Source organism: Ornithorhynchus anatinus, chromosome 4 (assembly GCF_004115215.2).
Source record: "Ornithorhynchus anatinus isolate Pmale09 chromosome 4, mOrnAna1.pri.v4, whole genome shotgun sequence".
In the NCBI taxonomy this organism is placed as follows: domain Eukaryota; kingdom Metazoa; phylum Chordata; class Mammalia; order Monotremata; family Ornithorhynchidae; genus Ornithorhynchus; species Ornithorhynchus anatinus.
In genome coordinates, this window is record NC_041731.1 from 36062433 (window position 1) to 36068432 (window position 6000).

At 48.0% G+C, this 6000-nt stretch overlaps 1 protein-coding gene across 7 annotated transcripts in view; it reads right to left on the minus strand.

Annotated features, from left to right (window-relative positions):
• Positions 1-5692, minus strand: part of TTF1 (transcription termination factor 1) — a 28110-nt gene extending 22418 nt beyond the window's left edge. For 4 of the 7 annotated variants that reach the window (XR_003758869.2, XR_003758868.2, XM_039911777.1 and 1 more), the window contains exons 1-3: positions 5617-5692; positions 3394-3512; positions 2522-2564 (exon numbers count right to left, since the gene is read on the minus strand). The gene's annotated coding sequence lies outside the window, so the exon portion shown is untranslated. Of the gene's footprint in view, positions 1-2521; positions 2565-2949; positions 2957-3393; positions 3513-5616 lie in introns of those variants that run through there. The other 3 variants (XM_029063105.2, XM_029063106.2, XM_029063107.2) reach the window with 3 other exon arrangements.
• Positions 5693-6000: the final 308 nt, after the last annotated feature.

Consider the following 6000-nt stretch of genomic DNA (forward strand, 5'->3'; position numbering starts at 1 on the left):
ACGAGCTGCAGGACACTGCTGGAAGAAATCCAGACATCGGGCTGATCTCGTCCACTCAACCTCATCCTCACCTCTGCCCTCGCCTCCGCCCGGCAACAACACAGCTCCACCCTTTTTCACTACCTGCGCCAACTCTTTCAGACTTGTAACTACCTTCTCGATCACTGTGTCCCCCCTCTTGCCAATGACCTTTTCGGAAAAAAACCCACCATGAAACCGGCGGGTGCGATCTCCCTAGCACCTCCCCCAGTCCCACTCTCCTCTCCTTCAATTCTCCCTTCTTTCCCTGCAGTTCTGCAAGAGATTTCCCGCCTCTTCTCAAAATCGACTGCCTCCGCCTGTGCCGCGGACCCTATCCCTTCAGGCTTCAGTAAAACTTTTGTCGCCCCGCTCCCCGCCCACCAACACCTCCAAATGCTCACACTTCATTGCTTTCAAACACGTTCAAGAATCCCCTTTCCTAAAAAATCATCTTGATCCCACAGCATCCTCCAGCTTTCATGCCAACTCCCTAACGCTCCCCTCCAAACTCCTCGAGCCAATCGCTGACACCCTTTGCCTGCATCTCCTCTCCTCCAGTTCTCTGATTCCCTGCAAACTGGGATCCTCCCCGGCCCCCGATCCAGGGCCCTCTCTAAGATCACCAGCGGTCTCCTTCACGTCAAATCCGATAGCGTCTACTGCGTCCTAACCTACTCGACCTCACGGCTGCTTTGGACGCCGTGGCCCCCCTGCTATTCCTGAAAACATCTTACTGACACCGACTTTTCCTGGTTCTCCTCCCATCTCACCGGCCGATCGTTCTCGGTTTCTTTCCTGGGCTCCTCCTCTGCTTCCCCTCCGACGCGGAGGACCCTCGAGGCTCAGTTCTGGGTCCGCGCCTCCGTCTGCTCCCTTACAGAACTCATTTACAGCTTCAACTACCAGCTCGAAGCAGATGATTTCCATATCTTCCTCTCCAGCCCCGACAGCTCTTTCTCTGCAGTCTCACTTATCCTCCTGCCTTCAGGACATCTCTACCTGGATGTCCTGCTGACGCCTCACACTTAACATGTCAAAAATCAGAACTCTTTCCCACGCAAATTCTGTCCTCATCTTTTTTTTCCCTCATCACTGTTATATAACGCCACCATCCTCTCCGCCTCACAAGTCCGTAACTCTGGCATTTTCTGTCACCAAATCCTGTCGGTTCTAACCGCATGACATCTCTAAAATCCTGCCCTTCCCTCTCCACCCAAACCGATCTAAGTCCTTACATCACACCTTGACTACCGCATCACCCTCCTCGCTGACACTCTGCCTCCTGTCTCTCCCCTCTCCAGTCCTTATTTCACTCTGTTGCCTGGATCATTTTTCTAAATAATCAATAATAATAATAATGATCATGTTGGTATTTTAGTGCTTACTATGTGCAGAGCACTGCTCTAAGCGCTGGGGGAGATACAGGGTCATCAGGTTGTCCCACGTGAGGCTCACAGTCTTCATCCCCATTTTACAGACGAGGTCACTGAGGCACAGAGAAGTTAAGTGACTCGCCCACTGTCACACAGCTGACGATAGCTGTTCAGTCCATTTCTCTCCACTCCTCAAAAACCTCCAACGGCTGCCCGTCCATCTCCACATCAGACAGGAACTCCTCACCTTGTTTTAAGGCAATCACTCGGCTTTCCCAAGTCTTATCTTGCTGACTCTCTACTAAAACCCAAAGACGCACACTCAGAATTATAACTATGTACATACACATAAGAGAAGCAGCGTGGCTCTGTGGAAAGAGCCCGGCCTTGGGAGTCAGAGGTCGTGGGTTCTAATCCCGACTCCGCCACCTGTCTGCTGGGTGACCTTGGGCAAGTCACTTCACTTCTCTGGGCCTCAGTTACATCTGTGAAAATGGGGATTAAAAAATGTGAGCCCCACGTGGGACAAGCTGATGACCCTGTATCTCCCCCAGCGCTCAGAACAGTGCCCTGCACATAGTAAGTGCTTAACAAATACCACAATTATTATTATTACTTTACTTCTCTGGGCCTCAGTTCCCTCATCTATAAAAATGGGGATTAAAAAATGTGAGCCCCACGTGGGACAAGCTGATTACTCTGTATCTACCCCAGCGCTTAGAACAGTGCTCTGCATGTACTAAGCGCTTAACAAATACCACAATTATTATTATTACTTAACTTCTCTGGGCCTCAGTTACCTCATCTGTAAAAATGGGGATGAAAAAATGTGAGCCCCACGTGGGACAATCTGATGACCCTGTATCTTCCCCAGCGTTTAGAACAGTGCTCTGCACATAGTAAGTGCTTGACAAATACCATAATTATTATTATTATGATATAAACAAGTGCTGGAGGGCTAGAGCGAAGGGAGTGAGTCGGGGCGACGTGTGGCGGGGGAGCAGAAGAAAAGGGGGGCTGAGTCTGGGACGATGCCATAACCGCCTCGATTCTAAAAGAAAAGTACAATAATAATAATAACAATGGCATTTTTTAAGTGCTTCGAATGTGCCAGGCACTGTACTTACCTTGGGCAAGTCACTTAACTTCTCTGTGCTTTAGTTATTTCAGCTGTAAAACAAGGATTAAGACTGTGAGCCCCATGTGGGAAACGGACTGTGTCCAACCCGATCACCTCGGTCTTAGAACAGTGCTTGGTAGACAGTAAGCGTTTAAAAATAGCAATACTATTATTATTATTATTATTACTAAGTGCTGGGGTAGGTACAAGTTAATCGGGTTGGATACAGTCCCTGTCCATGGGGCTCTCAGAGTCTTGATTACCATTTTACAGATGAGGTAACTGAGGCACGGAGAAGTGAAGAGACTTACCCGAGGTCACACAGCAAGCAACGCGGCTACGGGAAAGCAGCGTGGCTTAGTGCAAAGAGCACCGACTTGGGAGTCAGAGGACGTGGGTTCTAATCCTGGCTCTGCCACTTGTCTGCTGTGTGACCTTGGGCAAGTCATTCTCTGTACCTCAGTTACCTCATCTGTAAAATGGGAGTTAAGGCTGTGAGCTCCACGTGGGACAACCTCATTACCTTGTATCTACCCCAGCACTTAGAACAGTGCTTGGCACATAGTAAGCGCTTAAGAGATACCATAATTATCATTAGAGCAGCAGAGTGGTGGAGCCGGGATTGGAATCCAGGTCCTCTGACTTCCAAGCCTGGGCTCTTTACATTAGGCCATGGGGAGAGGGTGAAAATGGAAAAGCCCAGTGATGTTTAAAAACTGGCGCTACATTTTGAAGGTGAACTACTTTCTCTTAGAGTAAGGAGGCCTTTATTTCTGCATGCATTCATTCATTCAATCATATTTATTGAGCGCTGTGTGCAAAGCACTGTACTAAGCGCTTGGAAAATACAATTCGGCAACGGACAGAGATGATCCCTACCCAACAATGGGCTTTGGAGCAGTGGATTGAGGTCCTGGATCAAGGCTGAGAGTTTCCCTGGGCAAGATGCCCTTGGATCCTTAGGTGCTTCTCCTTGTCTCGGGACTCAGTTTCCCCACCTGCAGGATGACGAGAAATAACTCTCGTTAATCGTAATAAAAACTACGGTATTTACTAAGCACTTACTATGTGCCAGGCACTGTATTAAGCGCCAGGGTGGATAAAAGATCATCAGGTTGGACTCTGTCCCTGTCCCACGTGGGACTCACAGTCTCGATCCCCACTTTACGGATGAGAGAACTGAGGCCCAGAGGAGTAAAACGACTTGCCCAAGATCACACAGCAAACAAGAGGGGGAGGCTGCATTAGAATAATAATATATTTGGAAAGCGCTTTCTTATGCCAGGCTCCGTACTAAGCGCTGGGTTGGAGACAAGCAAATCGGGTCCCTTTTTGGCCCATGGTAAGAGCTTAATGAATGCCCCCATTATTTATTACAAGGCAGTCAGCTTGTCCCACGTGGGGCTCACAGTTTTAATCCCCATTATACAGATGAGGTCACCGAGGCACTGAGAATAATAACGATGGCATTTGTTAAGCGCTTACTATGCGCCAAGCACTGACCTGAGCACTGGGCTAAAGGCAAGGTAATGAAGTTATCCCACGTGAAGCTCCCAGCCTTCATCCCCATTGTACAGATGAGGTCACCGAGGCCCAGACAACAATAACGTTGGCATCTGTTAAGCTCTTACTGTGTGCCAAGCGCTGTTCTAAGCGCTGGGCTACATGCAAGGTAATGAGGTTGTCCCCCGTGGGGCTCACAGCCTTCATCCCCACTTTGCAGATAAGGTCACTGAGGCCCAGGGAATAACAATACTACTAACGATGGCACTTGTTAAGTGCTTACTCTGTGCCAAGCACTGTTCTAAGCGCTGGGGAGGAGACAGGGTCACCAGGTGGTCCCACGTGGGGCTCCCAGCCTTCAGCCCCATTTTGCAGATGAGGGCACTGAGGCCCAGAGAAGTTCATTCGTTCAATAGTATTTATTGAGCGCTTACTTTGTGCAGAGCACTGTACTAAGCGCTTGGAATGGACAAATCGGTAACAGATAGAGACAGTCCCTGCCCTTGGACGGGCTCACGGTCTAATCGGGGGAGACGGACAGACAAGAACTATAGCAATAAATAGAATCAAGGGGAAGTACATCTCATTAAAACAATAGCAAATAAACAGAATCAAGGCGATGTACATCTCATTAGCAAAATAGCAAATAAAGAGAATCAAGGGGATGAACAGCTCCTTAAAACAATAGCAAAGAAATAGAATCAGGGTGAGGTACATCTCATTAACAAAATAGCAAATAAATAGAATCAAGGGGTTGCACATCTCATTAAAACAATAGCAAATAAATAGAATCAAGGGGTTGCACATCTCATTAAAACAATAGCAAATAAATAGAATCAAGGCGATGTACATCTCATTAACAAAACAGCAAATAGAATCGAGGGGATGAAAATCTCACTAAAATAATAGCAAATAAATAGAATCAAGGGGATGAACATCTCCTTAAAACAATAGCAAGTAAAAAAAAATTAAGGGGAAGAGCATCTCATTAAAGTAATAGCAAATAAAAAGAATCAAGGGGATGAACATCTCATCAAAACAATAACAAATAAATAGACTCAAGGGGAAGAGCATCTCATTAAAATAATAGCAAATAAACAGCATCAAGGGGGAAGAGCATCTCATTAACTTCAAGAGCTTCTCATTGAGAAGCAGCGTGGCTCAGTGGAAAGAGCACGGGCTTTGGAGTCAGAGGTCATGGGTTCGAATCCCAGCTCTGCCACTTGTCAGCTGTGTGACTGTGGGCAAGTCACTTCACTTCTCTGGGCCTCAGTTCCCTCATCTGGAAAATGGGGATGAAGACTGGGAGCCCCACGTGGGACCACCTGATTCCCCTATGTCTACCCCAGCGCTTAGAACAGTGCTCTGCACCTAGTAAGCGCTTAACAAATACCAACATTATTATTAACAAAATAGCGAATAAATAGAATCAAAGGGGAAGAGCATCTCATTAAAATAAGAGCAAATAAACAGAATCAAGGGGAAGAGCATCTCGTTAAAACAATAACAATAAATAGAAGGCAGAAGTGAAGAGGCTTGCCCCAAGACACCCAGCAGACGGGGGGATTTGAACCCAGGACCCCCGCCCCCCCCGCACACCTCAGGCCCTCTGGGGTCACGAGGCCGACCACGCCGCCGCCGCCATCTTGCCCTAACCCGGAAGCAAGTCCGACCCGGAAGCAGTCTGACCCGGAAGCAAGTCCGACCCGGAAGCAAGTCCGACCCGGAAGCAGCCCGACCGGAAGTGCCCGTCCTGGGCCGCTCCCCCCCCCCCCCGCCTGGGGGCCTCCGCTTCTTAATAAATATATTTCATAATGATGGTCTTTCTTAAGAATAATAATGATGATGACGGTCCTTGTTAAGCGCTTACTAGGTGCCGAGCGCTGTTCTAAGCGCTGAGGGGAGACAATCATCATCATCATCATCGTCATAATGACATTTGTTAAGCACCTACTACGTGCCAAGCACTGTTCTAAGCGCTGA